A 25,531-nucleotide genomic window follows, 5' to 3' on the forward strand; every position below is an offset into this window, starting at 1 on the left:
ACACGATATGCTGCCTTACTAGGGTACAGTTTTAGCTGGGATGATTATGATTCGCTGCATATCTAAACTCTAGCCCTTATAGTAACAGAGAGAGAGAGAGAGAGAGAGAGAGAGAGAGAGAGAGAGAGAGAGAGAGAGAGAGAGAGAGAGCCCTTATAGCAAACAGAGAGAGAGAGAGAGAGAGGAGAGAGAGAGAGAGGATAATAAGGGGTGAGAAATAGAAAGAGGAGGGTGAGAGGTGGGGATGCCATAAGAGAGGGTAGGTGTTCCGGAGGAGGGAGGAGGGGAGAGGCGGATGGTTGGCTCGCCATTTTGCGGGTCCCTTGTCATGGTGTGGGCAGTATGGTCGGGAGCGGCGGGGCGAGCGGATCGTCTGTGGCTGCGCTCCGCACCGACACCCCACGCTACACCGCAACTGACATGTTTACCGTGGACTTCTCTCTTTACGTACAAGGACTGTGTGTTTCTAAAACTTGTGCCGGAAGGATCCTCGGTTAATATTTGTGTCCGAAGGTTATTTCTCTTCCATTATACACTCTTGACAGTTCGATAAGGAAGTGAGGACTTTAATGTAATACGCACATCAAGAGGACCTCCCTCCCGTCCACTAACACACTATATCTGGGACAAGACTGACCAACACACGTACAAGAATAGTGTCTTCCTGCCTGTACGTTATCGTACTGAAGACAGCCAGTGTGAGTATATTTTGTCTGCCGTTTATTTAATAATATTACGTATTGATATTCCCAGTTTTACTTTGTGTTATCACCGGGCAGGTGGGTGTGGTGTCTGGTATTATGTGAAAGTATTATAATCATCGGACGAATGGGAGTTGTCTACTTGTGAATGAAGGTGATATGTGTTAATAACTTGTTCCACAGTGAGATATTATGTAGAATTTATTTTATTCAATAATAGGGGTGAACATAGCCTTTGATAACAAGGCATCCGGACATGCGGGTGTGACTAGCAAGAATTACGCAAGACTTACTAGAGTCAACAGGGGTGCTGCACCCTATGTGGGTGAGATGTGACTTGTGATTGTTTTCTGTTTTTGACTGCAAGACGATCACCGATACCGAGTTGTGATAACGGTGATGCTATGAGGGAGATGAGTATATTACATCCACAAAAAATCACAGGAAACGTATTTCATAATAGATGATTACTGGGGAAAAGATCAAATTATCCTAATGCTTACGTAGTATCGTGTATACATGTTGAGACAGTACAGCGGATAGTCAAGAAATCATTGGAATCTTTTCGTGTTTGTTCCCTCTAGTCACGTGGTTACCGCCATAGTACCCCTGTAATTTACTCTTCCTCCCTCAGTCAGGTGAACTTAGTCAAAGTAGATTTCACAGTGTTAGTGGGAGTGATGTGCGTCAAGCCTGATATAGTAATAGGTGGGTTTTAGTTTTTTTGCAAATTGTGGATGTTAGTGTATAAATACGCGTACAGAGGAACACATGTACACACACACCGACCGACATGCGTGATTTGGCAATGTCATGCACGCATGTATGCTCTTATTCATACACACTTGAGCTGACACACAATTATACATTTGCATACACGCACAAACACATGCACACACACACACACACACAATATTGACACTGGACATGTTAGATTTTGCAATGTCATGCAATGCATAAAAGGCCCTTATCTATACACACCCTACACACACACACACACACACACACACACACACACACACACACACACACACACACACACACACACACACACACACACACACACACTCTCATGGTGTTAATTAGCGTATTAGTGAACAGAACAATGACAAACAATAATGAAATTTAAAATAACGAATAATAAAACCAGGAAGTGATAATAAATATACATGTACACTTAACCACACATGTATACAGAGACTTACTGATATATACACACACGAGGGACACATGTACAGAAAAAGGACGTACACACACAATCACACATACAAACCCACCTTAATATGTATACCTATGGAGATACATACCTACACATATGAACATACACACACATATGTAATATATATTCTTGTACAAACATACACACCTTGTAATATGTCCACATGTATACATATTAAAAAAACATGACGATATACAGAGAAAGAGATCGTGTGTTGATTACATTTAAAAATTTAATATGTGAGACAATGGCAGTAAAGCAGTGAGAGAGAGAGAGAGAGAGAGAGAGAGAGAGAGAGAATGGTGTGTGTGTGTGTAGGGAATGATTGATGAATGTTTTGGGAAAGAATGAGAAGGATTGAGAAGGTTAGAGAAATAATAGAGAGAGAAACGGGAGGAAAACGAAAGGGTGGAGGAGCTTCCATGACTCACTAGCAGCAGCCAGACCCGCTGACCTGGTTGTGTCCTGCTCTAGAGGTCCCGCCCGTGTCACCCGGGGAGTGTACGTGGACCTCATAAACTGTACGTGGCTTACACACCGAACGATTGTCAACCAGGGGAGTGTACGTGATCCCTACACTTAGTCCGTGTTATGCAGGAGTGTACGTGACCCATACACCTTGTCCATATTATCTAAGAGTGTACGTGACCCACACACCTCGTCCGTGTTATGCAGAGGTGTACGTAGTCCATACACCTTGTCCGTATTATCTAAGAGTGTACGTGACCCACACACCTCGTCCGTGTTATGCAGAGGTGTACGTGGTCCATATCTCGTCCTTATTATACAGGGGAATGTACGTAGCCCACACGTTGCAAGCGCAAAACATTTACGTAAAACACTGACTTTCACCTGCGTTCTAGGGCGTCGTCATACACTTAAATCATAATATGGCCCGTGTGTGTGTGTGTGTGTGTGTGTGTGTGAAATTAACTGATGTGTATACCTTATGTGTCTTCATTGTGACTGTCTGTCCGTTTTCACAATAATAGTCTTAATTGCCACACCACCGTCACTATTACCACACCGCCGTCACTGTTACCAACACCACCGTCACAGTTACCAACACCACCGTCACTGTTACCAACACCACCGTCACAGTTACACCACCACCGTCACAGTTACACCACCACCGTCACTGTTACCAACACCACCGTCACTGTTACCAACACCACCGTCACAGTTACCACTACCACCGTCACAGTTACACCACCACCGTCACAGTTACACCACCACCGTCACAGTTATACCACCACCGTCACAGTTACACCACCACCGTCACAGTTACACCACCACCGTCACAGTTACCACACCACCGTCACAGTTATACCACCAGCGTTACAGTTACACCACCACCGTCACAGTTACCACACCACCGTCACAGTTACCACACCATCACCATGACCACCACCGTCACAGTTACCACACCCGCACGACAACCTAAAACGCTCCATTGTTTACTTGTCACCTGCCAGTGTTGCCAGATCGTGGCCTTGTACTTCCTCGTACCTCATAAATAAGGAAGGCACGACACTTCACCATCCACTGGTTGATAACTTGTCTTCCTCCTTCACTTGGCTGATAACACCTTGTCTTCCTCCTTCACCTATTTGATAACACATTGTCTTCCTCCTTCACATGGCTGTTAACACCTTGTCTTCCTCCTTCACCTATTTGTTAACTAACACCTTGTCTTCTCCTTCACATGGCTGATAACACCTTGTCTTCCTCCTTCACATGATACTTTCTTCTCCTTCACATGGCTGTTAACACCGTGTCTTCCTCCTTCACATGGCTGATAACACCTAATCTTCCTCCTTCACATGGCTGATAACACCTAATCTTCCTCCTTCACATGGCTGATAACACATTGTCTTCCTCCTTCACATGGCTGATAACACCTTGTCTTCCTCCTTCACCTATTTGATAACACATTGTCTTCCTCCTTCACATGGCTGTTAACACCGTGTCTTCCTCCTTCACATGGCTGATAACACCTAATCCACATGGCTGATAACACCAATCTTCCTCCTTCACATGGCTGATAACACATTGTCTTCCTCCTTCACATGGCTGATAACACCTTGTGTCTTCCTCCTTCACCTATTTGATAACACATTGTCTTCCTCCTTCACATGGCTGTTAACACCTTGTCTCCTCCTCCTTCTCACATGGCTGTTAACACCGTGTCTTCCTCCTTCACATGACTGATAACACCTAATCTTCCTCCTTCACATGGCTGATAACATCTTGTCTTCCTCCTTCACCTATTTGATAACACATTGTCTTCCTCCTTCACATGGCTGATAACACATTGTCTTCCTCCTTCACCGTGCTGATAACACCTGTCTTCCTCCACCTATTTGATAACTAGCACCTTGTCTTCCTCCTTCACCGTGCTGATAACACCTTGTCTTCCTCCACCTATTTGATAACTAACACATTGTCTTCCTCCTTCACCGTGCTGATAACACCTTGTCTTCCTCCACCTATTTGATAACTACAACACCTTGTCTTCCTCCTTCACCGTGCTGATAACACCTTGTCTTCCTCCACCTATTTGATAACTAACACATTGTCTTCCTCCTTCACCGTGCTGATAACACCTTGTCTTCCTCCACCTATTTGATAACACGTTGTCTTCCTCCTTCACCGGGCTGATAACACCGGGACTTAGAAACCTTCCATATCAGGATAGGTTAAAGAAACTAAACTTGTATTCCCTAGAAAGACGAAGAGTGCGGGGAGATATGATAGAAGTATTAAGTGGGTGAAAGGAATCAATAAAGGGGATATAGATAAAGTTCTTATAATATCCGAGCAGGATAGGACTCGGAGCAACGGATTCGTTGATAAGTTTAGTTTAGGAGGGAGATAGGAAGAAACTGGTTCACAAATAGGGTGGTGGACGAGTGGAACAAGCTTAGCAACTTTGTAGTAAGTGCGGGAACTCTGGAAAGTTTCAAAAGGAGGCTAGATAGATTCATGGATGATAGAGAGTGGTAGTAACTCTCGACATGAGCTGCCATGCACAGGCCAACCGGCCTATTGCAGACTCCTTATTTTCTTATGTTCTTATGTTCACCGGGCTGATAACACCTTGTCTTCCTCCTTCACCTATTTGATAACACCTCGTCTTCCTCATTCACCTATATGATAACACCTTGTCTTCCTCCTTCACCGGGCTGATAACATCTTGTCTTCCTCCTTCACCTATTTGATAACACCTTGTCTTCCTCCTTCACCGGGCTGATAACATCTTGTCTTCCTCCTTCACCTATTTGATAACACCTTGTCTTCCTCCTTCACCGGGCTGATAACATCTTGTCTTCCTCCTTCACCTATTTGATAACACCTTGTCTTCCTCCTTCACCGGGCTGATAACATCTTGTCTTCCTCCTTCACCTATTTGATAACACCTTGTCTTCCTCGTTCACCGGGCTGATAACACCCCGTCTTCCTCCTTCACCTTCAACTTGCCGTTAACACTGCAGCTGTCACACAGAAGGACTTGGGGAGTGTACACAGGGTGGTGAGTGTACAGTGTAGTAGTGACAGGAACACAGTGATGGACCAATGACGTATATTCACGCTGCCAGACTGACCGACTGGTTGTACCGTCGTCAAGTTTTTACGTCAGCAATACCGTTTTCTGTTTCGTCTTAATCGACCAGTTCTACTACGAGTCTTTCCTTTTCTTAATTCTTCGGCTTTTCCTCTGTCTATGATACTTATTGTTTTGATTTGTTTTTCTTGCTTCATTGTCTTTATATGTGTCTTATTTTCTTAATTCTTCACCTGTTCTTATCTGTTATTGAGGTTTGTTCTTTCGCATTAGCATCTTTAAGCTTCCCTTTGTAATGGCATGTCTCGTTAGATCCAGGTTTGATAATGTAATCATACTTTTACGTCCATTTATTGTAAACTCCCCTAATTATACCTCATTCCCTTGGTGATATATCACTCGCTTTCATAATTCGTATACCAAACACTGCTTATCACGCTGGATTAAAATATCTTTTTTTTTAACTGTATGAAGTGTCTACAACTAATGTATTTATTCCTGGTATACTTTTTTCACTAAGTTCTCGTATATCAGCGTTGGTTATACAGTACTTTCAACTACATTATGGCGGCCATTAACGCTTTCTATCATCTATGCTCTTTCTTTCCCCCTCGCTCTGTCCCTATCCTCCCCCCCCTTTCTCTCTCTCTCCACCGTTATCCTAATATCCCTCCCACCCACCCCCCCACTCTCCCAGTGTACCACGTGGTGTAGTGTCGCTCCCTTGAACACTACCGTTACCCTGGAGTCCGCCACCTGGCCTCGCTAAACTATTACTTAGCCCAGAAAAAAAAAGTTTCCAGGACTCTTTCAATATTTCACAATATACTGACGTAGTTTTGATTATAAGAAATGATACTGGGATATTTTGACAGTGATTTCGTGTCATTAGAAATAAGATAAAAAGGGTAATACATAAATAAAATAAATAAGAAGGGTGTTAGGATCCGAGGAGCAGCTGCGCGGATCACTTCATAGCATAGCGTTAAAATCCCCGCCGCGAGGCATCCGTATTTGCCCCCCCCCGCCTCCCTCTTGTACATCTTACAAATTGATATTGAAACAGTTTATTTAGCCAGAAAAACACATACAGAGTCGATTATAATAACAATAGTAACATGGCTGAGCCAATTGAGAGCCTAAGCTATCTTCTAACACATTTCGCGTTATGTATACGCCCCGTGTATACTCTACAGTAGTTTAGTACATGACAACTTAATTGTATCCCATTTCTGGACACTTCAAAGAACTGCTTGGTCATCTAAGGAAGACAAGTCCATCAGCAATCCTTAGAACTAGTTCGTTTAGAGTGAAAAGTACGAATATTTTCTTTTCACATTATTAAATTGTCTAGTTACTTAAGTATGAAATTATTTTTCTTGCGCCATCTGTCTGAATCTGATACGAATGTATTATACAACTGCCTGTGTCACCTAAACATCAAGATTTGAACAAGTCAGGAGTAGGTTGTTAAGAAAATAAGAACATAAGGAGTCTGCAATATGCCGGTTGGCCTGTGCATGGCAGCTCCTGCCGAGAGTTACTACCACTCTCTATCATCCATGAATCTATCTAGCCTCCTTTTGAAACTTTCCAGCATTCTAGCACTTACTGCAAAGTTGCTAAGCTTGTTCCACTCGTCTACCACCCTATTTGTGAACCAGTTTCTTCCTATCTCCCTCCTAAACCTAAACTTATCCAACTTAAATCCGTTGCTCCGAGTCCTATCCTGCTGGGATATTATAAGAACCTTATCTGTATCCCCTTTATTGATTCCTTTCACCCACTTAAATACTTCTATCATATCTCCCCGCACCCTTCGTCTTTCTAGGGAATACAAGTTTAGTTTCTTTAACCTATCTTGATATGGAAGGTTTCTAAGTCCCGGAATCATTTTCGTCATTCTTCGCTGCACTGACTCCAGTGAATTGATATCCATTCTATAATAAGGGCACCAGAACTGAACCGCATAATCGAAGTGCGGCCTGACTAACGCAAGATATAGTTGCAATAAGACCTCTGCACTTTTATTACTCACACTTCTAGATATAAAACCTGATACTCTGTTTGCCTTATTTCGAACATTAACGCACTGTTTTCTAGGCCGTAGGTCCGGGCTTACAAGTACTGTACCCCTAAGTCTCTTTCACAAGTCGACCTTTCTAGGTTGATGTTGTTCTACCAATATTAAGTACGCTGCACTTGCTGGTGTTGAATTTCATTTGCCATTTCTCTGACCACTCCTGCAGCTTATTTAAATCCTCCTGTAGTGCATTTGCATCCTGCCCTGAATTAATCTGCCGCCCTATTTTGGTGTCATCCGCAAATTTGCTTATGTGACACAGCTACAACAAGGACACGATATGCTGCCTTACTAGGGTACAGTTTTAGCTGGGATGATTATGATTCGCTTTACAAAATAATTTACAAGACAACTTAGAGAAAATTCACCGGTAGCACGAGGAGAAAAGGCTAAACGCACGTGCGTATGCATCTAGCTGTGTCGTTACAAAATTGACCTCATTTAAAAGTCAATCCTCACACAGCACTTGATAGGTCGTGGCCAGACCATAGATGGCGGAAGTTGTGTTAGTTCACAATTTATGCAAGATTATAACTGTATTTTTTCTTTAAGACCAGTGATACTTGCCCTAGTCAAATAATTACACCCTAGACGAATAATTCTTACTTGACATAAGGTTTGTGCACTTAACTAATATAACAATCCTGTGGTCATAATGATCCTTCCTACACCAATGAGGAATTTTAAGAGGATATAAATAATAGGAGTGAGCACATCTCCCACGGAGGATAATTATCTTCAAGGATCTCGGTGATGCTGGAGACAAAAACAGACCAACAATCCTTCATATTCACTCTTGACAAAAACACTCCAAGCGGATAATTTTTACTCTGAATGAATATCCTATCTATAATAGTTCTTCCAGTAGAGTACGGAGACAACATATGGACAAAGGTTCCTATATTATGCCATGAGGCAAAATAACGCCTGATTTACATAGAATAAGAAGAGTGTCCCGGGCCATGTATCTTCCCACAATAACTTGTAAGACAAGACAATGAGATGTTACCTTTCCTTTACAACAACTCAGGTATGAGAATAACATACAGCCAACTTTGTCTTATTCACCTAATTTGTGATCTTTACTGTTTCTATGTCAGGATATATCTAAAAACTGACTAATCAATCTCATTAAAATTAGACAGGTGTAAAAGGTGTCATTGTGAATTGAGAGCAGAAGTACTTGTGTTAAGCTTAGTGTTTTGTAAAAAAAAACAGTGTTGCTACGTGGTGATGTAGTAGAGGGTGTGTCACGTGGTGATGTAGTAGAGGGTGTTGTGTCACGTGGTGGTGTAGTAGAGGGTGTGTCACGTGGTGGTGTAGTAGAGGGTGTGTCACGTGGTGATGTAGTAGAGGGGTTGTGTCACGTGGTGGTGTAGTAGAGGGTGTGTCACGTGGTGGTGTAGTAGGAGGTGTGTCACGTGGTGATGTAGAAGAGGGTGTCACGTGGTGGTGTAGTAGGGTGTGTCACGTGGTGGTGTAGTAGAGGGTGTGTCACGTGGTGTAGTAGAGGGTGTCACGTGGTGGTGTAGTAGAGGGTGTGTCACGTGGTGGTGTAGTGTGCATGTGGTGTAGTAGAGGGTGTGTCACGTGGTGGTGTAGTAGAGGGTGTGGTGGTGTAGTAGAGGTGTGGTGCCACGTGGTGGTGTAGTAGAGGTGTGTCACGTGGTGGTGTAGTAGAGGGTGTCACGTGGTGGTGTAGTAGAGGGTGGTGGTGGTGTAGTAGAGGGTGTGTCACGTGGTGGTGTAGTAGAGGGTGTCACGTGGTGGTGTAGTAGAGGGTGTCACGTGGTGGTGTAGTAGAGGGTGTGTCACGTGGTGGTGTAGTAGAGGGTGTCACGTGGTGGTGTAGTAGAGGGTGTGTGGTGGTGTAGTAGAGGGTGTGTCACGTGTCACGTGGTGTGTAGTAGGGGTGTGCCACGTGGTGGTGTAGTAGAGGGTGTGTCACGTGGTGGTGTAGTAGAGGGTGTGTCACGTGGTGGTGTGAGAGTGGTGTGTCACGTGGTGGTGTGTAGAGGTGTGTCACGTGGTGGTGTAGTAGAGGTGTCACGTGGTGGTGTAGTAGAGGGTGTGTCACGTGGTGGTGTAGTAGAGGGTGTGTCACGTGGTGGTGTAGTAGAGGGTGTGTCACGTGGTGGTGTAGGTATAGGGTGTGGGAGGGCCAATGTGGCATGCGTCACGTGCTGGTGCGTGGTGAGTGCATCCCACGTGGTGGTGGGAGTGGTGGCGTCCCACGTGGCGTCTGAGCAGCAAACAAAGAGAAATGGTTGGCCGGGAACGCTGGAGGGCGGCGTCAACTTCCTCTGTGTTTTTCTCCGCTGTTATCTTCATGGGCGGCGACCGCGTGATTAAGACAGCTAATTACGGTGTCAGAGGTAAGCCGCGGGCACCCAGGCCGTGACGAGGGTGACAAAGAAGTCCCTATGTTGATCTTGCAAGCCTCCGTCTTCCAGTTCCTAGCGGCTGTTATCGGTGGAACGACGAAAACAACTGACCTGAAGATGCTTCTCGGGGCTCTTACTGCCCCCTGGAGCCCTGTCATGGCTAAAGTTACCTGGGTGACAGCAAGATCAACGAGAGTGTTGCTGCTCACGCCCGCAAGATGGTATAACCACAACAGCTTTCCTGATAAGAACCATTTTTAAGAGAAATGTCATTTCATTGGTCTGCTCTCTCAACGTTTTATATATATATATATATATATATATATATATATATATATATATATATATATATATATATATATATATATATATATATATATATATTAGCAGAATCGCCGCCCGGATCCGCCAGGCCACGGTAGGACGCCACCCTCCGGGAGGCTCCACATTGTCTCACTGTTCAGTCCCCAAAACTTCTTCTTCCATCAATAGTTCATTAACGGTGTATGTAAGTTCCACCATGTTTTTCACTACAACGGTACAGCAAAGTATATTTTTTAGCATTAAACTGTTAATATTTTATTGTCTAATCATCACTACCTTTAACACCATCCATCATCACTACACATAACACCATCCATCATCACTACATATAACACCATCCATCATCACAACATATAACACCATCCATCATCACTACATATAACACCATCACAACATAACACCATCCATCATCACAACATATAACACCATCCATCATCACTACATATAACACCATCCATCATCACTACATATAACACCACCCATCATCACTACATATACCACCATCCATCATCACTACATATAACACCATCCATCATCACTACATATAACACCATCCATCATCACTACATATAACACCATCCATCATCACTACATATAACACCATCCATCATCACTACATATAACACACCCATCATCACTACATATACACCATCCATCATCACTACATATAACACCATCCATCATCACTACATATAACACCATCCATCATCACTACATATAACACCATCCATCATCACTACATATAACACCATCCATCATCACTACATATAACACCACCCATCATCACTACATTTAACACCATCCATCATCACAACGTATAGCACCACCATCACTACCATCACCATCATCACTACCACCACTATTAACACCATCATCATTACCACCACCATCATTACCACTACTATCAACCAGTCTCTACCATCACCACTATCACCACAAACATGCCACTATCACCATCACTACCACCGTCACCACCACCACTACATATGACACCATCCATCATCACTACAGATCGGTAAAGTAGTTTCCGAGATTTTCGTGTGTGTGTGTGCGTGTGTGTGTGTGTGTGTGTGTGTGTGCTGGAAACAAGTTGAAAGGTTTAGGACCTGGATTTTTAACATTATATTCTTGTGGCGTGAGGAGTAAGGCCATCACAGCCACGGTTAACTGACGTGCACCTGGCCAGGGTCGTGAGGAAGCGTGTTGTGAGGCGTCCTGACACAGGTTAAGACGCCCTAAGCCCGGGTAAATGGTCCCACTATGGAAATGATGGATTACCGCTGTGAGTGTGTGGTCACGCAGGCGACCGTGTCCCAGTGTGGTGGCGGCCGTGTCCCAGTGTGGTGGTGACCGTGTCCCAGTGTGGTGGTGACCGTGTCCCAGTGTGGTGGTGGTGGCGACGTGTCCCCGTGTGGTGGTGGGCGACCGAGTCCCCGTGTTGTGGTGGTGGCGACGTGTCCCCGTGTGGTGGTGGGCGACCGTGTCCCCGTGTGGTGGTGTCGGGGCATCAGTTGGCACGCCTCCCGGGAGAGCGGATCGACCATGACCCTACCAGGCCCGCCGTGTTGACCTACTGGGCTCTACCCTCCACCTCCCTCACTCATTCCCTCTCACTCACACCTGTCACACTCATCCACACCTTTCTTCGTTATTCATACTCCTCATACTCATCCCTCTCAGTCATATGTCTCCTCACTCACTCACACAGCTCCTTGCTATACGTCTCGCTCACCTTTCCTTCAAGCGTCTTATTCACACCTCCGCTTTATCTACAGAAAAAGTCATTTTTGTCCTCGAGGTCCCCGTTACTGTATATATACCGCATCAGGTCTGTTGTTGTAGATGTGCTTCCTTGCCACCTAGAACCACTTACAATAAATGTCTATCGTCCTCTACTTGAAAGACTTAGCTAACTTTGGAAATATCTAGAATTATTATTTCATCGCATTTATATACGAGGGTCACAGTGCATGGCGGGTAATGTCGTGTACGTCGTAGGTAAAAGCCTTACTCTACCTAACGTAAGAGCTTCAACCGTACGGTATAGATTTTGTTGAATGTTGACGGTGGAATTTTCATTCGGGTGAAATTGTCTACTGACCTTTAGTATGGTGTGGTGGTGGTATGGGAGTGTGATAGGCCTAGCTGGTGTCCCCCGCCCACTCACAGCCTGTCGAGTCTGGGGTCTGACGTCCCTCCTTAGTGGACACGATGTTGGGGAAAGTGTCGAGCGGTGTGTGACTGTGGCATTGGTAAGGTGATGAAGTAGATATTATATTATTACTGTTATTATCATTACAGTATTATTATATTGTTATTATTATTATCATTAGAGTAGTACTAGTACCCACCCAATGCTTCCACATACCCCCACACTACCACTAAAACACCGGACATTATCGTAACTGACTAACTAAGCAGACCAGTACCTACCACTTCACCCCAGCCAGTGTTTCTCTACCCATTACCCTCCACTACCCAACAGCAGACACCATATGTTAAAGACTCGTAGACCTGTTACTACCTCCACAGTGTGTTGTTTGGTTCAGTAAACTGTTTATAGATACTAAATGAATGAATTATGTAACACCGTTTATACCTTTGCCTCCTCCATCTGGTCTTATTTAACTGTTACACAAATATAATTACAGACAAAGAGCATCAGAGGGCCTTCAACACTCTTCACCATCTCATTTTAACACTACCTATATAATGGTGCTCATTACATTGGCCCTTTCATCACTCTCACACCATCATCAATTACAGCTTCAACCTGCTGAACTATTCGCGCCATCATCTGCCACCTCAGGTTTCTTGCCCACCGATTGCAGTTTGATTTCGACATTATCGCAACACACACACACACACACACACACACACACACACACACACACACACACACACACACACACACACCTCTGTAATGATAGTGTTCACAGTGGGTGTGTAACGTGAGTGTAACCTAAATCGAGTCGACCCAAGCAGTGTATCTGTGTACCAATTACTGTATTAGTATGCCACTCTTACCGTCATGCATGTACTGGTGAAGTGTGTGTGTGTGTGTGTGGAAGTGTGTGTAGGGAAGTGTATTTGTAAATAGGTGTGCTGCTTGCTAACGTAGGTATATCAAATATCACCCCCCCCCCCGCCATTCCTCTGCTCACTACAGCTGCCTCTAACATACACCAGGTGTGTGTGTGTGTGTGTACTAAAATTCACACAGCTGACACATATACGCACACACACACACACACAGACATACACGGGTGTTGCTGATGGTGTTACAGGCGGGTGAATCAGCTGACGGGTCCCGGGGCAAGATAATGCCGTCTCGCCAGTAGTGTTACGGGGTCGTGACCTGCACCAGGACGTCCACATACGGGCGGAAATCCTCAGTAATTTAATGATTTTCTGGTATTCCGGTCACGCCTTTGGCTATCTGTGTTCTCTATTTATATATCTGCCTGTCAAACTCTCTCTCTCTCTCTCTCTCTCTCTCTTTCTCCAAGTACTGTACTGTACCTTGAGTGTGTGTTACAAGGTTCAGCGGAGTCACTTGTGTGTGTGTGTTGTGTGGCGCATATTTTGTTACTTTCTAGACTTCAAGTAATTTATTAACAGGACCCCAGTAGTGTACCCCAGGTGAGACGGGTTGTAGTTACCTTGTATTTATGTCTAATGTAGAGGGCTCATGTTATTAATGATACAAAATAATAAAATATTAATTTTACTACTACTACTACTACCGATAATAGTAATAATAATAATAATAGTTACATCGTTGTTATTAATAGTGTTATTATTAGGCTTCGGATAATTATGCATTTGCATATGTGCATATGCAAATGCATATTTAAGCCATTTTTGAGCTAAAGTGCATATTCATATTTTTTTTGTTTTATAAGGCATATATTTGGAAAATTCCAAAATATTATAAAACATTCTTCAACCTCAAGGGTCAAAAAATTCGCGAGAATAACAGCAACGCTGGGGCAGAAATTACTGATATTTGAAGTATAAATGTCCATTTTATTGCACTAATACAAAATCGAAAATACGCGATTTTGTTTTAGTGTCATAATATCCAAAAGGAGCATACTTAAGTGACGTTTATATAGCTCAACATTAGGCTGTGGTTAGCAAGGCCGTGATTGGCTGGTCAGTGGACATGAACTGTACGTGATGGGTTCGTGTTCAGCCAGGCAGGGTATAGATGAACGGGCTCCACCAGTTCCCTCCTGACACTCTTTTGTTCTTCTATTTTCTTAAAAGGAAAATACTTTTTTCAGTATTGTTTAATAAATTACTTTGTCAGTATATTGTTTTTGTATTTAATCCTTCTTTAAAAAATCCTACTTCGGCGACATCCTGTCCGGGAAAGTAAATTTACTGAGAAAATGTACAGAATAGGAGTTATTAACTTAGTAGTTATTATTTATTAACATATTTTAAAGTGCATATTTTCTCAGTTTTTACTGCATATTTGCATGCATATTTAGCCATTTTTAAATGCATAATTATCCTAAGCCTAGTTATTATCATCTTTGTTATAATAATTATCGTCATTATTAAACATCATCTTCATCACCACCACCATCATCATCACCACCATCATCACCACCACCACCACCATCTAGTTCACAGTTACCCCATGGATTATCCCTTCATGCTGGATACACTGTCTTCCCTGGGTAAACCAGTTATGAATATATATATCACAGCTATTTCCTCTAGTATGCTTCTCTGACACCCTGGCCTTGTCTTATCTCTCTTTCTCTATATGTCATGTATAATGATTTCCTCTTTCACCTGAGTTATTTAATATATTGTATCTCCTTCCGTCTTATACTTACAAATACCTAAATCTACCGCTGTGTGTGTGTGTGTGTGTGTGTGTGTGTGTGTGTGTGTGTGTGTGTGTGTGTTACGAGTCTGGTTTCAGTTTAGTACAGCAGAGTGGGATATGAACCATTGCGTCAATTAATTCACCTGTGATGAAAGTCGTACGTAATCTTATGACTGAGTACACGAGGTATTCCCTGAACGCAGTGTGTAACTTGAGATGCCCTTCAGTGGTGGGATGGGAGGGAGTGGCGGTGGGCGAGGCGAGAAGGAAGGAGGGGCTGAACTCTGGAGGGATTGAGGGAGTTGAGTGGAGGACGAGGACTTGAAGGAGTGTTAGACGGTGGAGTGAAGAGGTGAGGGTGAGGGAGTTGAATGGCGGAGAGGGTATTGAGAGGGAAGGTGGAAGGAAGTAAGTGATGGAGAGAGAGAAAGTGAGGAGGGTGTGGTGGAGGGAGATGGAAAAAGGGAGTAGCGGACGGAAGACATGGCGAGGGAGGGACATGAAGGAGCGATGAGAGAGAGGGGGCGGGAGAGAGAGGGCACCTTCCCTCATCGTCCCTCCTACACGTCTTCCCCAAACTTTCCAACACTGCCTCACCACCACCAACCTGGGTCCTCCCTAGGTCACAACAATGTTAACACACAAACATAATAAAATTACAAGTGTTTACTGAATGAAACGTCAGATATAGATAGTGAACGCAGAATCCACATAATCCTCTTAGCCTACCCCCGTATTGATGCTCGGTACGCAATAACGGCTGAGTGAAGATACATAAACTTTCTTTCTATTCTCATTAAAGATGGAGTGAAGGGAAGGTGATGGTGGGTGTAGAGGAGAGGAGTATGGGTGAACCCTCCATCCAGCCGGACATTCTTCTATACAAACATTTGATCCATCGTCGCCTCACCGCCATTGTCCCTCCCAAACTACAACATATCAGTTTATGGCAAAATATCACCCCTTACGTTAAAATCTTTAAATCCTTTGGGAGATACAGGTTTAGAGTTTGGAGAAATAAATGATAATATATTTCGTCGCGTACGGCATTGCGAAAGAAGTTCTAACTGCCGAAAGTAATAATTTTAACCCAGGCCTCCCAGGACTCCGCCCACCATGTTGTGGCCTCACAAAATACTACCTTGGTTAACCATTTACGAAACAAGGAAAAATTCACAATAAAGGATTACTCCAAAACCAGCAATTTAGAAAACAGCCAAAAGACGGAACTTTTCAATCAGAGTGCGGCAAGAAGATAATATGACATGTATTGCCGACGGATACGGGTGGGTATCTGGGGTCATTCCCCGAGATCTTCGCCCCTATTTACAGGCGCTGGGAATGGGTTTTTCCGCCCAAGTCAAGAAATTGGTTTGAGCCAGCGCGAGGTCGTTAGTGCCAGAGTGTGAGTGCTTTATTACCGGGATTCTGAAACATGTCTTAAGCCGCTGTTGGCCTCCACTACATGGGACGTGTCCATCTCTACCTCACTCGACACCATCACTGTTGTTATTATGTTTCTTTAGATTAAATATCGATACTTGTATTATTGGACACAACTCTTGGTAGGATATTACTTGAGTATCCACGAGTTAGGCTGTAGAGAGGGTAGAGGGCACTTGAGGATCGGTGTGATGGTCGTTATGTGGTTGGTGTGGGGGGCGATGGGGGGGCAGAGGTTTAGCCAGGAACATGTGTGGCCGCGTCACTGCCTGACCCACCACCACCGCACCTCCCAACTTACCTTCCCATCTCACCGCTGAGGAATATGTTGAGCACAGTATCATTATTTATGCTAAAAACAAACACGACACATTTTAGTACTGATATATAAAATCTTAATAATTATGTTTGCAAATTATACTAAGAGGCAGTAACCAACCCATCCATCATTGTGACGAGAACAGTGTGTGAACGAGATGGTGTTTCGGTGACCAGACCGACTGCTAGCTGATGGTGTTATTGAGCACCACCTGAGACAGCCTCTGTTGCTGCAGTCAACTGATGGTCTGGCGGTGGTGGGTAGAGGAAGGGGAGAAGAGTGTGGGGGGGGGGGGATGTTATTTGATGACAAGTGTCTCCAACTCACCTCTGCTAAGCTTCTCCGTCCTCTCCTCGTGTAATTTTTTTTATTTCTCTTGACGTTGCAGTTTTTATCTTCGGTGTTGTTGATCAACTTCTTCATGTTGATGTTTTCATAAGTTTCTGTCATCGACCTTCCGAGCACCAGCCAACACACCCACACGAGCTGCACCTGCAAGAGGGTTTCCTATTATGCATATTTAAGATTATATTGGTAAAGTTATGTTGATTTTCATTTCACATACTATAGTCGTGATATTTGTTATGACGTGGATTTCGGTACAGTTAGTGAGCCTGACATATTGTTTGTGAATATTGTTTTAATTCAATTTCAATTGTTTATTCCTTGATAGTGGAAGCGGGATCCTCGTGCTGTCACTGTTTTATTTACGTGTTTGTTATGTTTGTATTTATATATATATATATTTATCTAGTTGTTTATGGTTTTGCTTCTAATATGTATAACACTTACTTGGATTAAAGTTCAGTGACTATATATTCATATTCAAAAGATGTCGTAGATCACACTATACTCTCTACTTTTAATTTTTTCCTGTTCTTATTTTTTCGCCCTCCCAGGCCCCGTTGTGGGTCGTTCGACCTGTGCCCGGGTGGGCTAATTCCCGTAAAAAAAAAATGGTCTCTCTACCGGTTACTCTGTCTCTGCAACAATACAGGAAATTGATAGACTTGTAACCCTGACTGACCGGCAATACACACTTCCCAGCCAAGTTGTCTCCCGCAAGTTTGTTTGGACGTTTACCAGAACTAAATCGCCGAGGACCAACCCCACCCCCCAGGAGGTCAACTAAGGTACAAACCGGGGTGTAAGGGAGGTGCCCAATAAACTAGTCCCTACGTAAATCTGAATCTGGTGTCACAGCCTCGGATTTATGCCTTAGCGTCATAATTAACATATCTTTGGTGCTGTAACATACTTGTTTATGTCAGTGTTACAAAGGAAGCGTTAAAGGATCATACGTCTCGCACACAATGGAGGTGATATAAGATTTGCACGTCTTTGTCACGTCGTTAAGATATTGTTTATGTCAGTAATACAATGGAACTGAGGTGCTTTTATAGTGGTACTTTTAACGTACAGTTCATGATTGTGTTACCAAAACCTTAAGTGTTCCTGATAGGCCTGCTTATGTTCATTACTGATAATTTATCATAAGTATTGCAATCTTTTATTAATCTGTTTTCAGTAGATTAATGATTCTTAAATAATTGTGGGCTTCCCTGGTAGTGTGTCTGTCACGTGTGTTGTCTAAGGGCAGCGCTGGGAATAGCGGTGCTAATAAACGTTAGCGCCGCTAATTTTCAAAGTTGTTAGCGATATTTTTATTTTTTTAGAGAAAATCAATGGCTAATCGCTAACTTGCCAAACCCAATTGCACTAAAAATTTGGTTTCTGGGTGCAGTGTACATTTTAAACGACTGAAGCAGTACTAATTGCAAGTTGTAATGTGATGGTCTTGCTGTGTATTCACGGTTCTGCTTGTAGCAAGACAAGTTGCTGTCTGTTGCAAACGACGGGCGGTCAAGCATAACGTCGACTCGGGTCTGGACATTAGTAGTTAGTATCTGTCCATTATAGATATGTGTTTTGCATATGTTTCTCTCTCTATGTATGAAAGGCATAATGAAAGATCAGGCCTGTCCGACTCCAACTGAAATTTGACTGTTAAAAAATAACACATCTGTGAAGTAGCTAAACAAGTCAGATAGTTTAAGAGCACTAATCACCTGATGGTTTTATTTATTTAGAAAATAATGCAATTCGTCACGGCATTATGTCACTAATATACATCTTTGTTCTATAATTTCATACCTTCTCACAGTGTGTATTTGCATTTATTATACATCTATAAATTGAATAGTGTTTATTCATCCTTTCATGGGGCTGTTTCCCCTTTGTATAAGAAAGGAACTCCACTATTGTTTATGTAAATTACTGAAGACAGAACATACACATAAATGATTAATGCTAACTGGTACTAAACTTAGGAGTTAGTGGGCACAGTGCTGCTTGAGGGACACTGTAGGCCAACACGTGCAGCTGCTCAAGTTACGGTTCGTTGTCTGATCTCCGGTAAATAACTTTATCATTCCGCAGTTTTGTTCTGAAAACCTGAACCTTGGAAAAACCCTCCCTACAAAACTCCCTACTGTACACTAGTAGTATAATCTTCCTCGGGATTGTTTAAACTGTAGAAACCACATTCAAGTCATTCACAGTGAAATTAATAGAGAGTGCGGCATCCTGTACCGCACTCGCTACTCTCATTACCTCAGCATATAAGAGAAGTTTGTTATGGATTTATTTAACAAATATTTGATTTATTGTCATACAGTATGGGGGCCTCGGACACCACCAGGACACAACCTTTGGGTATGGTACTGATCTGCTAACAACGACCACTCTGTTTACTAAATTGAAGATGTTAAAATTTGAGGATATTAGTACTTACTGCTATGCGATATTTGTGTGTAAATCAGTTAACCGCCTGCAAACTGAGAAAGACTATTCCCATTTCTGGACAAACTAGAGGTGTTTCCATATATTAAAAGACATCTCTCTAATGTCTAAGTATCAGAGCCCAAGCTTACTTACTTCAGCTCTCAGTATTTCATAAAAAAAAAAAACTGCCCCATTCTTTACCAACCTCATAGATAATAAGTCCACTTTAGTTCTGAGGATTTTGACTCAGGCCCTCCAGCTTCCCGGGGCCACAAACAGTACGTCTTAACCAGCATATAATAAAGCTTATAACATTTACCCCTTTGATAATTAGCCACCTGTTTTATTTACTATATCATAAAGACCGGGATGACATTTACTCCTATTTTGACAATTACCACAACCAATGATTGAACTATTTTACCATAATGCCTCGATACTCACTATGGGCTCAACCAGGTCAATATTCTTGTTATTGTTCAGTGTTTATCTTTCTGGTTAAATCAATTGTTTTAAGTTCAATTCATCTGTAAACTTAACATTCTGAAGCGTTGATATGAAACTTAACCCTCTGAAACTTTGATCTGAAAACTTAACCCTCTGAAACTTTGATCTGAAAACTTATCATTCTGAAACTTTGATCTGAATACTAATACTTATTTCCTGTTCTTTGTAGATGGTGGAAGTGTCATCAGGTCCTTGGAGCGTGAGATGAACACAACGCAGCTGGTAGGTGGGAGGATGTTTCACCTTAATGATATTGACAAGAGAGGGAAATTGGAAGAGAGAAAAGGAAAGAGAATAGAGAGAGAAAAGAAAGAGAGGAAAAGAGAGAAAAACGAAAGAGAAGAAGAGAGAGAGAGAGAGAGAGAGAGAGAGTTCAAATGACATATTACGATCTCGTATTGGTATCTCTTGTGTGTGTGTTTGTGTTTGCCCTCGTTTTTTGCATATTTTTCACATCTAAATATGTGTACAAGTATGTAAGCATCGACAAAATAACGTAAAAGAAAAAAGTCTGATTTATTTTCCTGGCGCTGAACGGATGGAGGAAGTCAGTTAAGGGAAGGTCAAGGTCACTGGGAGAGGTGTGGGGGAGGAGTTGAAATCGTTGTCTCGTCTTAGTGAGTCAATAGTTATTATTATCTTGTGTGAGTGTGTGCAAAATAAAGTTAATGAAACAACATACTAAATGATCCCTGAGACTAATAATATCTTGTGTGAGACACAGAACACAATGACAAAAAATAAATAATTCTAGACACCGTTCGTCTCTTATTTTTTGCGAGGATAGAATTCCTGGCCGAAAACCAACACGTCGAGAGGATGCACGTGAATCAGATTAGCCTCAGGTTCCAAAACCCCGAAGCTTCGACACCTTGATACTCACACCGACTCCTTCCTCGCCAGTGAATGTTTTTTTTTTTTAGGAGCTGGCAGAAAACATTGCAGCAAAACGATAATGGGAACTATGTGGAAGGTATGTAAGATAAAACAAGTCGAGTGAATGTACTTGTACCAGATGAGCTATAAGGTTCAAAGCCTCGTAGCCTCGAAACCTTGAATCAATTATCAACTGCTTCCCCGCCAGTAAATAGATGATTACCGCTGTTTTGTTCATATATATATTTTGTAAGAGACGCAGAAAAGTGCAGCTGAGTGATGATAGAGACTAAGTGAAAGGTGTGTGTGTGTGTTCGAGAGGTGAGGAGGAGGGCAGTCACCCCTCCCCGTCAGGTGGAGGAGTCTGGTGACCAGCCGACAGCGACGCCCCGTAACCTGAGACCTTCCTGCAGGGTCGCTTAGTAGACCCGCCGCCAGGCTCTGCCACGCCAGGGTAGCCAGGCAGGGAGAGCGGCAGGGGGATGGAGGAGGAGAACGCGCGCGCGTGTACGTGTGTGTGTGTGTGTGTGTGTGTGTGTGTGTGTGTGTGTGTGTGCGACTTCAGTTATAGAGGAAATTGGTGAGAAATCATAAATCAAACAAAATCTTGTACGAATATATGTACAGTATGTATGTATGGATGGATGTATGTATGTATGTATGGATGTATGGATGGATGGATGGATGGATGGATGTATGGATGGATGGATGCATTTCAGGCTGTATCTAAAAAAGTTGGGTAAGTGATAATATTTTGTCTTTCATTAGACAAAGGTCATAGAGGGAGATGAGAATGTCTTTGAAGTTTGGGATAATTCTAAGAGATGATTCAACTCTTTTGGGATTTTAATGTGATTATATTTTTATTCTGCATTCATTTTAATTTTTTATTTGTACCTACTTATACTTGTACAGTACCTGTACCTGTTCTTGTATCTATACCTGTAGTACTTGTATTGGGTGCATGTACCTGTACTTGTATTTGTACCTGTACTTGTATCTTTACCTGTACTTGTATCTGTATCTGCACCTGTACTTATTGTATCTGTACTCTCATGTGTACCTGTACTTGTATGAGTGCCTCTGCTTATACCTGTACATGTACTTGTTATTCCTATATGTGTTCCTGTACTTGTAGTTATGCCTGTATTTATATCTGTAATGTTGTTTCTGTATGGAAGATGGCGATGACGTCTGATTAATCTGTGATTTTTAAACCCCATGAGTACGATTCCGGCCCCTTGAGTACGATATCAACCCCTTGATGCCAGCCCCTTGAGTATTTTGAATTAGCCCCGCAGATTAAGATGGCCTAATCCTTTCAGCACAATAACTTAATCCCTTTGAATACGCTAATCCATGCCGTTGAGTAAGATGTCATCGTACTCATGAGGTTAAGTTGGTTGTCATGGCCAACTACGAGGGGAGTGGCACCAGCTGACCAGTGCACTTGTTACGTGTGGTACAGTTGCGGAAATGTGTTCCTACACCCCCTGTGGTAGCCCGTGTCTCCAAACGGCACCGTCACAGTAGTAGTATCACTATTTATGAATGAATGGATATGGGTTTTGTAACGACGGACGTGATTGGTGAATATGTTTACTATAGGTCATATTGGTTGGCCGTTTAGAGATACGGGTTACCACAGGGGGGCGTAGGAAAACATTTCCGCAACTGTACCATCTGTAAGCAGGGAGGTAGGAAGTAGATGTAGCCAGCCACAGGTAGGGGGATGGGAGTGCTGGGGTGAGGGATAGGAGTGCTGGGGTGAGGGGACAGGAGGGGAGGGGTGGGGAAGGGAGGGGAGGTGTACAGTTCCAGGGTTGTGGTCCAGCGTTCCTCCTGTAATTCTACCCTTGGTCTCTGATGTAACACCCCGCCTCCTCCTCCTCCTCCTCCTATCCCGTCCTTTCACCTGCCTGTCACTCCCTCCTCTCCTATCTCACCCCATGCCACTCCCTCCTTCCTCTTCCTCCTGAACCCCTCTTATCCTTACCCTCTACCTCACTGTGACTCCATCTCCCTCCTCTTTCTCGGCTCTCCTTCTTCTCCACCCTCTCTCCTCCTATCCCGTCCCTTGTCTCTCCCCCCTTCCCCTTTTTTGAAGAGAAAGAAGGGATTGAAAGATGATTACAGGAGGAGGAAAGTTATTTGTTCGAAAATTTAATAAATTGAGTTGGAAGTAGGAGGAGGCGGGCTGCCTGCCTTGCTACGGGCTGACTAAGCTAATAGTGTGTTAAAGTTGTTTCTAAGTGCTAGTTATCGTGGGTGATTTTCTTGAAGGTGATTTACTGATTGGTTGTCTGCTTTTGGCGGCTCTGGCACTATAGACAACCCACCCTATCCCATTTATGGGTGTTTTGAGGGTTACATTTCATATTCCGCCGACCCTAATGGCGGATGCGGTCTATGGAGGTTGTTTACAGTATTGCTTGGCCGTGTTGATTGGGGGTGGTAATGGACTTCTTGAGGTTTGGTAACTTTTTGGTAATCATCTATGGATGTTGTCGTTGTCTGGTGGGAGTCTTTGTAGGACCTCTTCCTCTGATTTTTTTTTTATAGCGGCTGGTTAATGGGTCTTATTCTCAGGTCTGTGAATTTTGGCTGTGGTTCTGTTGAAGGGGTATCTTTCACCTGTGATGAATCTCAAGGCTTCGTTTTGGACCACCTGTAGTTTTAATATTTGGGTGGGGCTTATAGTATGAAAAGGTACTGCTGGTTTAGTTAATATCGTTATGATATGTGATGTAACCAGGCGGAGTTTTATTTTCTCAGGAAGCGGGTTAAGTAGTATAGGATTTTCAGCTCTTCGCTTTTATCTTCCTGGCGTGGCCATGATGGGAGTAGCCCGTCGTGGATATATGCAGGCCCAGGAGGGTGACTGCTCTTGTATTCTATTTAGGCATTATTGGTTACTAATGGATGGGTTTTCCTTATGTATAAGGGTATCACTGTGAATGTGGAGAGACTGGTTTTGATTTTCCATTTTTCTTTATAGCTATTCACCCTTTTATACTTCCCGTTTGGTGATGTCGACCTGTAGTGCTTCGATTTTCCTCTGTGTGATGTTATTTGAGTGATGTCATCTGCATACATAATATCTTCGTTTCCTTTTCTGGTGGGAGGCGGGGTGTCACTTGTGTAGATGATATATAGGGTGGGAGAGAGGACGCTGCCCTGACGGACTCCGCTCTGAGTGGGAAGGTCTCTCCTCTGTGTTGTCACACGCTCAGTCTAACATTTCTGCCGTCAAGAAAGTTGTAAAGCAGCTTTTTGATTGCTGGCGGGTAGTCCGAGTTGGAGGATTTTATGTTTTAGACTTTCATGCCACACTTTGTAAAACGCTAAGTCTCGGAGACTTAGGGTACATTGACTACCACTTGCTACGGTTCTCGCTGTTGAGGTGGACTTCCCTTTCCTGATTCCAAATTGTCTGTTGATTGTTTCCTGGTGAGTGCTAAGATTATTGATGATTTTTTCAAGAATTTTTCCAGGTACTTCGAGGAGGGAGATCGTTCTGTAATTTATTGGGAAGGCTGTATTCCTCCTCCTCCTGAACCCCTCCTATTCCGCCCCTCCACGTCCCTGACACTTCTTCCTCCTCCACCTCTCTCCTATCCCGCTCCTCTATCTCCATATCACTCCCTCCCTCCACCTCTTCCCCTCCTCCTTCTCCACTTCCTCCTCTCACCTTCTGTCACTCCCTTCTTCCTCCACCTCCTGAAACCACCCTATCCCTCCCCTCCCTCCCCGTCACGCTCTCCCATTACTCCTGCATCCCTCCCTTCTCTCCTCTCCACCTCTGAACCCTCCATCTTTCTCCCCTTTCCTCCTTTTGCCATCTACCTCTCAATCCTCCATCCTCTTACCCTTCCTCTCCCTTTTTCAATCTCCTTCTCCTTCCTCTTACCTCCCCCCTTCCTCTTCCTTCTTCTCCTCTCCATGAGCCCATCCCCTTGCCCTCCCTCCTCCTTCCTCTTCTCCAACTTCCTTCTCCCCCTCCATCCCCTCACCCTCCCTCTTCCTCTTCCTCCTTTCCATGAGCCCATGCCCTCCCTGCTCCTCCCACCTGCCCTCCCTCCCACTCACACCTTCTCCACCCTTCGCCCTCGCCTCTTAATATAATTCCATAAGTCTTTGATCACGTTTTATCCTTCATTTAATATTTACATAAAATCTTTTCTCTATATTTTAGTTGTATGTAAATTTTCTTTATGTATAATTGGCATTCTACTTCATACTACTACAGTAATTTACATTTTACGACGTGACAGATATTGTAATTTTTTTTCATTTAAAAGCTCTGATTTTTTTCATTTGTGTTCACTTTTTGTCAGAATGTTATAGTTAGGTAACTCGTATACACACACACACACACACACACACATATATATATATATATATATATATATATATATATATATATATATATATATATATTGCCTGATATAGTGAGTGTATATGCGGCGTGTGTGTGTGT

General features: G+C 43.2%; 1 long non-coding RNA gene across 1 annotated transcript in view; it reads left to right on the forward strand.

The window, feature by feature from the left end:
* Positions 1 to 355: 355 nt before the first annotated feature.
* Positions 356 to 25,531, forward strand: part of LOC121853865 — a 35,075-nt gene continuing 9,899 nt past the window's right edge. The window contains exons 1-2 of the long non-coding RNA XR_006086418.1: positions 356 to 698; positions 20,345 to 20,397. This is a non-coding gene — a long non-coding RNA (uncharacterized LOC121853865). The remainder of the gene's footprint in view (positions 699 to 20,344; positions 20,398 to 25,531) is intronic.

The sequence above is a fragment of the Homarus americanus genome, unplaced genomic scaffold (assembly GCF_018991925.1).
Source record: "Homarus americanus isolate GMGI-L3 unplaced genomic scaffold, GMGI_Hamer_2.0 scaffold18703, whole genome shotgun sequence".
In the NCBI taxonomy this organism is placed as follows: Eukaryota; Metazoa; Arthropoda; class Malacostraca; order Decapoda; family Nephropidae; genus Homarus; species Homarus americanus.